A 10350-nucleotide genomic window follows, 5' to 3' on the forward strand; every position below is an offset into this window, starting at 1 on the left:
AAGTCAGGGTGAAAGTTCGGCTGTTTGCGTTCACACATGCAGCTCACCTTGAAGTTTTCAGGAGTTTTGTGCAAGTGTGAAAGCACCATAAGATTAGTGAAGCAAGAGTTTAATTTACTCCAGGTTGAAAAGACGTATAAAAAAATGAAATATGTGGAAATGTTTAGGATTATTTAAACAATAATGTGTCGTTAATTTGATGAAATTTGCAACTTCAAAATATTCTGCATCTCTTCTTTGTCCGACTTTATGATCAAAATTATTAAATTATAACGTTTTCCAAAGCAAGGAGTAACTAATAACAACAAACAACACATCTGACAAATGTTTCCAGGACGCTTCCACGACACACCAAAGCCCCCGACAGATGCACATTACTCTGATAATCTCCAAAACAGGACAACACACCGACAGAGGTCCCACACCTTTTCTAAATCCACCTACAGACTCTGAGGATCTGTCTCCTCGTGTGAATGACAGCTGAGAGCGTCTGTGTTTTGCGAGGCGGCCCAGAAATGAAGCTCAGGGTCGAATTTGTGGTTTACAGCAACACCCCCCCCCCCCCCCCCCCCTCCCGCCCCTCTCCCGCCCCCCCCTTTTACACGTGTTGTGCACCTCACCCACAAAGCAGCTGGAGATTCTGATTAATGTTTGCGATGAGATCAGAGCAGTGAGGGAGGGGGCTGTTACAGAGTGTCGGGGTCACGTTTGAGTGCAGATATGTCGAGAGTAGAGAGCGTCCAGAAATAAACAAACGTAGTCACCTCGACGAGACGCTTGCACGAAATTACATTTTCTTTTTCTTTTCTTTTTTTAAAGTTATTTTTGGGAGAAGAAATGGACCGTCACATGCAGCAAAGGGCTGAGGTCAGACCCAAACCCACGGCCTCTGTGACGAGGACCACAGCCTCAGCACAGGGAGACAGTGATAGGCATCCCATAATTACATATTCTGTAGGTTTTCTTCTTCATGTGGTCTTTTGTTGGTTGTGAATTCGTAAATGCTCGAGGAGTTGGTGGAAGGAAACAGGACTTAAAGCTCCTGCAGCCTAAACCGCACTCTTAAAAAAAAACATAGGGTCGTTCAAATACAAGCGTGCATCGTTTTTGTCCTTGAGTTTGATTTCTTGTCGTATAACTCCTGGACTGTATATAAAGATAGACGCATACAAAGCTGCCTGGGAGTGAAGCCAACATATTTAGAGCTCCGCCTGCTGAATGGCTGCAGTACAGGTCGTAAACCCCATCATTTAAAACTATACTTTCACCCCTGTGTACATGTAATTGTTCTGTTTGTTGTTTTGGTCGTGAATAAACAAGCTTCCTCGTGGTTGATAACAACAAACACAACTCTCCCCCTCTCACAGGCTCATCTCGTCTCCTCTTGATCTTTGTTCCGATCACACATGTTGCTGTTCTCCACCTGAGCCCGGATTAGAGATCACCTCTGTGCTGCGTCAGGGTGCCATCAGAACTAACACCGGTATCTATTTTTAGGACCTTAGATCCGTGCCAGTTGTTGCTGATGTTTTTCTCACCGAGCCTCGTTAAGATCTGACCCGACCGCACTGCATTTTTCTCATCGGTGTGTATTTAATTAACCACAAGGAGAGGCGGTATCGCCGATGGTCAGGGGGGTCTACAGGGGGGTCTGGATGGATTTCCATGATACTTTTTAAGGACATTCATTCAGGTCTAACTTGTAAAAGAGACCGACGATCTTGGAACAAACTTTGCAAAACAATAAAATATGAATTTTATGAATGAAACACTGAAATTCTCATCAAACACACCTCTGCTTAAAGGTTTCAACTAATTTAAAAAAATGTTTAGTTTGTTTGCTCCTTGTTGTTGTCGTTGCTTGGTTGTGATTTCCTGTTTCATTTTGTAATTTGTATCCTTGTGTTTCTCTGTGTCCTGCATATTTTTCTGTTGACAGTCCTGAGTTAATCTAAGGACCCGCCCATTGTGCGACGGGATGTGAGGTGCGCATGTGAACAACCAGGTCGGGAGGAGGATTTCCGGGGCGGCAGAGCATATGTGAAAACGACTTCTGTCTCTGTTTTCTTCTAAAATTCTCTGACCATGTCACGGTGCCCGACTGTGAGCTCACCAACAAGTCGTCTGGTTGGAATCATGGAAAACCCATCCCGACACTGACATTACTACAGCAAACATTCACGACCGCAAAACGCGTGCATGATTCACCCCTCCTCGTTCGCTCAGCGTCTGAACTTGGCTCTTTTAAAAATAGCACCGACAGCTTCCACACATGGACAAGAGCGGCGGGGGACGAGGGGGACGGAGCAGCAGCTGCCGTCGGTGTCACATGAAGAGGAGGGGCTCACGGTTACAGATCATACGGGCCGTTCGGGATGTTGCAATCACCCTTTAAAACGCAGCAGCAAAGGACACTTCATAACCTCATTACGACACAAATGAACTGAGAGGAAGGGTGAAGTGTGGAGGATCGAAGGCGCACCAGTCGGAGGAAATGACTCGATCATTTGGATCTAGAGACTCATTGGAAGAGACAGGAGCAGGGGGGTTTCTGTACAAGTGACCCTCAAAGAGCCGATAGCAACACGTGTTACAGTCAGTGACAGGAACAACTGGAAGGAGGAAGGAGGAAAGAGGAAGGAGGAAGAGAAAATCATAACTTAAAGTCTTGTTTTTAACCACAGCAGGGTATTAAGATTCACACATAAGCTGTACAGGCCCTGACACACCAAGGAGATCTTAAGTTTCTCTCACTTGTGATTTGACCAATTCTCACTCTCTTTTGGTTCGGGTAGGGGGATAAGAGGGGGTCACAGATAGCCTATAGCAGTAAGGTCGTGCCCAAGCTGCAATCTTGAAAAATGAAGCCAACGCGGACGTGTAAAATCCTGCAGTTTGTCGAGTGTCCGCTTGAGGGCTGGCTGCAGGATCACCTGAAGTCACGTACACATGACCGGCAAAAAAAGCCGTTTTTACAGCATGAATTAACATTTATTTACAGGATTTCCAGCATGGCGGCCGCTGCTGATGAGCCTCCTGCAGGAACACATGGCTGACGTCACTCAGGCTTCAAACATTAATATTTACAGTCTATGTATTCAACCTTGTGTCCCTGGCCGAGTTTTAGAGGTAAAATCTCTCTAGTTCGTTGCGACATTTATGAGTCAAGGACTAAAACTCGACACTGATTTATTGTTGAAGGTTTCAAGCAAAACTAGATTGTGAATGTGAAGGACTTAGTTTAATCTATAACAATGTGTCGGACATGTTGGAAATGTTATTGGTCAATTAGCTGTAGATAATTAAGTAAAAGTTCTATATGTGCCTTTGAAACGTAGTGAAATAAAGGTATAAAGGAGCACTTGAGGAAACGTACCCAGGAACTTTTTGTTTTACGTCTGTTTATAATGTAAAAATAAATGTCCAACCCTGTGAGCAGTCTCTCACTTGTTTAGCGATTCAGTGGCATGAAAATAATCTTTGCTGAGCAGAGATCAAGAATATCTGGAACCAAGGTCAGAGAGCAGAGAGCAGCTGCTCTGTCAGCAGCCGGACTGAGAGACAGACCTCAGCAACCGACCACTCCTTAAACCCTACTGCTCCACCTCCACCTCCACCTCCACCTCCACCTCCACCTACAGCTACACCTCCACCTCCACCTACAGCTACACCTCCACCTCCACCTACAGCTACACCTCCACCTCCACCTCCACCTACAGCTACACCTCCACCTACACCTCCACCTCCACCTACACCTACAGCTACACCTCCACCTACACCTCCACCTCCACCTACAGCTACAGCTCCACCTACAGCTACACCTCCACCTACAGCTACACCTACACCTCCACCTACAGCTACACCTCCACCTACACCTCCACCTACAGCTACAGCTACACCTACACCTCCACCTCCACCTACAGCTACAGCTACACCTACAGCTACACCTCCACCTCCACCTACAGCTACACCTCCACCTACAGCTACAGCTACAGCTACAGCTACACCTCCACCTCCACCTCCACCTCCACCTCCACCTCCACCTCCAGCTACACCTCCACCTCCACCTCCACCTCCAGCTACACCTCCACCTCCACCTACAGCTACACCTCCACCTCCACCTACACCTACACCTCCACCTCCACCTCCACCTCCACCTACAGCTACACCTCCACCTACACCTACAGCTACACCTCCACCTACACCTCCACCTACACCTCCACCTCCACCTCCACCTCCACCTACAGCTACACCTCCACCTACACCTCCACCTCCACCTACACCTCCACCTCCACCTCCACCTACACCTCCACCTCCACCTCCACCTCCACCTACAGCTACACCTCCACCTACACCTACAGCTACACCTCCACCTACAGCTACACCTCCACCTCCACCTCCACCTACACCTACAGCTACACCTCCACCTCCATCTCCACCTACACCTACATACAGCTACAGCTACACCTCCACCTCCACCTCCAGCTACACCTACACCTACACCTCCACCTCCAGCTACACCTCCACCTCCACCTCCACCTACAGCTACACCTCCACCTCCACCTACAGCTACACCTCCACCTACAGCTACACCTCCACCTACACCTCCACCTCTAACTACAGCTACACCAACTGCTCCACCTCCACCTCCACCTCTAACTACAGCTACACCTCCACCTCCACCTCCAGCTACAGCTACACCTCCACCTCCACCTACTGCTACACCTACATACAGCTACTGCTACAGCTACACCTCCACCTCCACCTCCACCTACAGCTACACCTCCACCTACACCTCCACCTCCACCTCCACCTACAGCTACACCTCCACCTACACCTCTAACTACAGCTACACCTCCACCTCCATACAGCTACACCTCCACCTCCACCTACACCTACAGCTACACCTACACCTCCACCTCCACCTACAGCTACACCTCCACCTACACCTACACCTCCACCTACATACAGCTACACCTCCACCTACACCTTCACCTCCACCTCCACCTCCACCTCCACCTACAGCTACACCTCCACCTACACCTCCACCTCTAACTACAGCTACACCTACTGCTCCACCTCCACCTCTAACTACAGCTACACCTACACCTCCACCTCCACCTCCAGCTACAGCTACACCTCCACCTCCACCTACTGCTACACCTACATACAGCTACTGCTACAGCTACACCTCCACCTCCACCTACAGCTACACCTCCACCTACACCTCCACCTCCACCTCCACCTCCACCTCCACCTACACCTCTAACTACAGCTACACCTCCACCTCCATACACCTACACCTCCACCTCCACCTACAGCTACACCTCCACCTACACCTCCACCTACACACAGCTACACCTCCACCTACACCTTCACCTTCACCTTCACCTCCACCTCTAACTACAGCTACAGCTCCACCTCCACCTTCACCTCCACCTCTAACTACACCTACACCTACACCTCCACCTACAGCTACACCTCCACCTACACCTCCACCTCCACCTACAGCTACACCTCCACCTCCACCTACAGCTACAGCTACACCTCCACCTACAGCTACACCTACACCTACACCTACAGCTACACCTTCACCTTCACCTTCACCTTCACCTCCACCTACAGCTACACCTCCACCTACAGCTACACCTCCACCTCCACCTCCACCTACACCTCTAACTACAGCTACACCTCCACCTCCATACACCTCCACCTCCACCTACAGCTACACCTCCACCTACACCTCCACCTACACACAGCTACACCTCCACCTACACCTTCACCTTCACCTCCACCTCTAACTACAGCTACAGCTCCACCTCCACCTTCACCTCCACCTCTAACTACACCTACACCTCCACCTACAGCTACACCTCCACCTACACCTCCACCTCCACCTACAGCTACACCTCCACCTCCACCTACAGCTACAGCTACACCTCCACCTACAGCTACACCTACACCTACAGCTACACCTTCACCTTCACCTTCACCTTCACCTTCACCTCCACCTACAGCTACACCTCCACCTACAGCTACACCTCCACCTACACCTACAGCTACACCTCCACCTACAGCTACACCTATACCTCCACCTCCACCTACAGCTTCACCTTCACCTTCACCTTCACCTTCACCTTCACCTCCACCTCCACCTCCACCTCCACCTCCACCCCCAACTCCACTTACACCTCCACCTCCACCTACAGCTCCACCTCCACCTCCAACTACACGTCCACCTACAGCTACACCTCCACCTACAGCTCCACCTCCACCTCCAACTACACGTCCACCTACACCTCCACCTCCACCTACACCTCCACCTCCACCTACACCTACACCTCCACCTCCAACTCCACCTCCAACTCCAACTCCACCTACACCACCGACACCTCCACCTACAACTCCACCTCCACCTACAACTACAACTCCAACTCCAACTCCACCTACACCACCTACTGCTACACCTACATACAGCTACTGCTACAGCTACACCTCCACCTCCACCTACACCTCCACCTACAGCTACAGCTACACCTCCACCTCCATACACCTACACCTCCACCTCCACCTACAGCTACACCTCCACCTACACCTCCACCTACACACAGCTACACCTCCACCTACACCTTCACCTTCACCTCCACCTCTAACTACAGCTACAGCTCCACCTCCACCTCCACCTTCACCTCCACCTCTAACTACACCTACACCTCCACCTACAGCTACAGCTCCACCTCCACCTCCAACTCCACCTTCACCTCCACCTCTAACTACACCTACACCTCCACCTCCACCTACAGCTACACCTCCACCTACACCTCCACCTCCACCTACAGCTACACCTCCACCTCCACCTACAGCTACAGCTACAGCTACACCTCCACCTACAGCTACACCTACACCTACACCTACACCTTCACCTTCACCTTCACCTTCACCTTCACCTCCACCTACAGCTACACCTCCACCTACAGCTACACCTCCACCTACAGCTACACCTCCACCTACAGCTACACCTATACCTCCACCTCCACCTACACCTACACCTACAGCTTCACCTTCACCTTCACCTCCACCTCCACCTCCACCTCCACCTACAGCTACACCTCCACCTCCACCCCCAACTCCACTTACACCTCCACCTCCACCTCCACCTCCACCTCCACCTCCACCTCCACCTCCAACTACACGTCCACCTACAGCTACACCTCCACCTACAGCTCCACCTCCACCTCCAACTACACGTCCACCTACACCTCCACCTCCACCTACACCCCCACCTCCACCTACACCTACACCTCCACCTACACCTCCACCTACACCTCCAACTCCACCTCCACCTACAACTCCAACTCCAACTCCACCTACACCACCGACACCTCCACCTACAACTCCACCTCCACCTACAACTACAACTCCAACTCCAACTCCAACTCCAACTCCACCTACACCACCTACACCTCCACCTACACCTCCAACTCCACCTCCACCCCATACACTACCTCCATCATCATCATCATCAGTTTTTTTTCTTTATTCTGTGACTTACACCAGCGTCTCATTTCAAAACAACAGAACTGGCAACGTAAGATTAAACATGAAATGAAAAAAATGAAGAATATTTTACACCTCCCCGTCGTCAGCTACAAACAGCTGAAAAATCACCTGCCAACTTACTAAACTTTTCTAGTCGTCTCCTGGAACAACTGTGGAGCTTAGGGATCATGAAGATAAACAGAAAGAAGGTTTTTAGTTGATACACGACTCATTTAACAATCAGCTGAATGAGAAGGTCAAATAACTGTCCGTCAATGCACACAGCTCATTTTAGTATTTATAATTACAGGTAAACTCAATGAGCTTTACAGTGAGGCTAAAAACAGCAGACAGCAACAAAATGTTTCCACCGTCATGAATCAGACGGAGAAATCAAAATCAATGAAGTCAAACACACCACAAAGCAAACATCGGTGACCACGCAGGTGATCATACACACAGAGGAGCTGCCTGTCAATACAACTGCTTGGGGCCCCAGGACAGTAGGGGCTCAAAAATGTGCAAATTTTGCAATGACAATAGGACACCTCCCTAAGGGGGCCCCATCTGACAGCACTTCCTCTCCTTGCCATACCAAGCGTTCCATGCATTGTTTGCTGTGAAAACTAAAGTTGGCAAAGAGGAATTATCTGAGAGAGGAAACAAAAGGAAGAGGAGTAAACGTCAGGACCCCAAATTAATTTTTGCCTCGGGCCCCAACAGACTCTAGGGTCGCCACTGCATACACACACACACTATAAGTATTCGTATGCTTGGGAGAATATAGAGGTTTTGAGTTTTGCTTCAAAATTAGAGACAGTAGTGAAGGACCTGAGGTTAGTGTGAGATCTGTCTGCAGTCAGAAATAAAAATTAACACAGAGAATAAAGTTGTTTGTAACATAAAGATTCAGTCAGCTTCTCATAAACAGAAAACTGAGTTTAGAAATAAATTATTCAAAGTATAAAAGAAGGTTTACTTTGGTTTAAATGGGGACTTCAGTTTAATCAGAATCAGAATCCGCTTTCTGGCCAGGTATGCTCACACACACGTTACACACAAAATCAGCAAACACTAAAATGCACAAGACTTTTACGAGAACTTTTAAGACCAGTCTAGTTCCAGGTACAATTCACAATTTTTTGCAGTTTCAATCTTGAGCCAGGATGTAAAAAAAAATCAGACACAAGCTGTATATTCACTCTCCTTTGTGTCTGTTTTTGGTCTCCACCAACTCACTAGAATGACGTTATAGTTCTAATATGAGAAAAGTCTGATGTTTAGCTGATAACTTTCCTAACATCATCCGCTCTTCTCAAACCGTCTGATGGCTGATTGTGAGCAGGTGGTGAGTTTGTAGAGCTTTTACTTTGACCTGCTGCAGCCGGAAACATCACAAGAAGATCAGAGACAGGAGGAACCTAAACGATGTTTCTGAGGCAAAACAATAAACTGACAAATTCATCAAAAAAGGGAATTCGCAGAGTTCTTCTATGTCAGATTTCTGTGAGTTTCTGCTTTTTTTTGTGTGTGTGTGTTATTTTACACACGCACACACTAAAGAAAAACACCACCTCGAACGCCTCTTCACAAACTCTCTCTCTCTGCAGCTGCAGCTGAATTCCTCCGTCTATCTCTGGAGAGTATTTATAGACGCTGACCAACACAACATGCATGTGTGTGTGTGTGTGTGTGTGTGTGTGTGTGTGTGTGTGTGTGTGTGTGTGTGTGTACTTTGTGTGTGTTTTACAGCTAAGGACTGGAAAGAGAAGGACCGACACCCCCTGCGGTGTTGTGATATCCACATTGGCAACTGCTTCACATTGTTTCCACTCAGCAGTTTGAACATAAATATTATCATACAGTACTCGTTCGTACAAAGAAGCAAAAGCAAAATGTACTTTAAATATCTACAGTTAAAAAACTTGTTGGACATTTTGGTCTCGTTAAGCGTTAAATAACATTTTATATTTATACACATCATTAGACCATCATGACTGTAGAGTCCACACAAACACAGGTGGAGTTGAAGTGTATTGAACTATTTTAGGTTTCTTCTCTACAACCTGTCAGAGCAAATGTTTTGAGAGACTTCCTATCAGAATATAAAGTCGGTAAATCAACAAAATTGATGTGCACAAGTTGCATCACTATTATTGTAAAACGAGCCATTTATTGTTGTTAGTACTTTGGGTACAGACATTTAAACTCTGACACTTTGCACTCTAGTTTCAGTGCAGGGCGTCTTCCTTTACTGTGGTATTGTTACTTTTATTTAATAAAATATTCGAGCACTTCTCCCACTACTGTGTGTAATTACATTAAAACATACTGTTGTGTGCTTTTGTTTGTATTTCCTACTTTTGTTTTTTTATGTCACCGGTTGCATCCAATCATCAGGCTGCAATATTTTATGTTTTCAGTCCACTTTCTGAAATGTTAGTCTGAATAAAAGTGGAGATCCTAAGATGTAGTGTTTTTCTTAAAGGTTCAAAGGATTAAATGTACCTGGTTCTCCCTCCTGGTTCCTGCTCTTCTTCTCTTCTTTGTCCTTTCTTTGGTTCTCTCGTTAGGCTTTCTCTTATTACCGTTCTTTACTCTTTATTGTTGTTCCTCTCTGCTGCGTCCCTCTGTCCTCTGTCAGTCTGCCAGAGTGCTGTGTGTGTGTGTGTGTGTGTGTGTGTGTGTCAGAGGGGAATCAGGGTCCCTTACCACGCCTCCCTGATCCTCTTCGTTACCACCTCAAACATCCACCTCCATCTCCAAATACAGGCACCCCTCGTCGCCCTCCCCTCCCAAAATATCCCAAAA

General features: G+C 47.8%; 1 protein-coding gene across 1 annotated transcript in view; it reads right to left on the bottom strand.

Moving 5' to 3' along the window:
• LOC132990646 (c-Myc-binding protein-like) overlaps positions 1–10350 on the bottom strand; it is an 85830-nt gene that overhangs the window by 66126 nt on the left and 9354 nt on the right. The gene's annotated exons all lie outside the window — the stretch shown is intronic.

This window comes from Labrus mixtus, chromosome 16 (assembly GCF_963584025.1).
Source record: "Labrus mixtus chromosome 16, fLabMix1.1, whole genome shotgun sequence".
In the NCBI taxonomy this organism is placed as follows: Eukaryota; Metazoa; Chordata; class Actinopteri; order Labriformes; family Labridae; genus Labrus; species Labrus mixtus.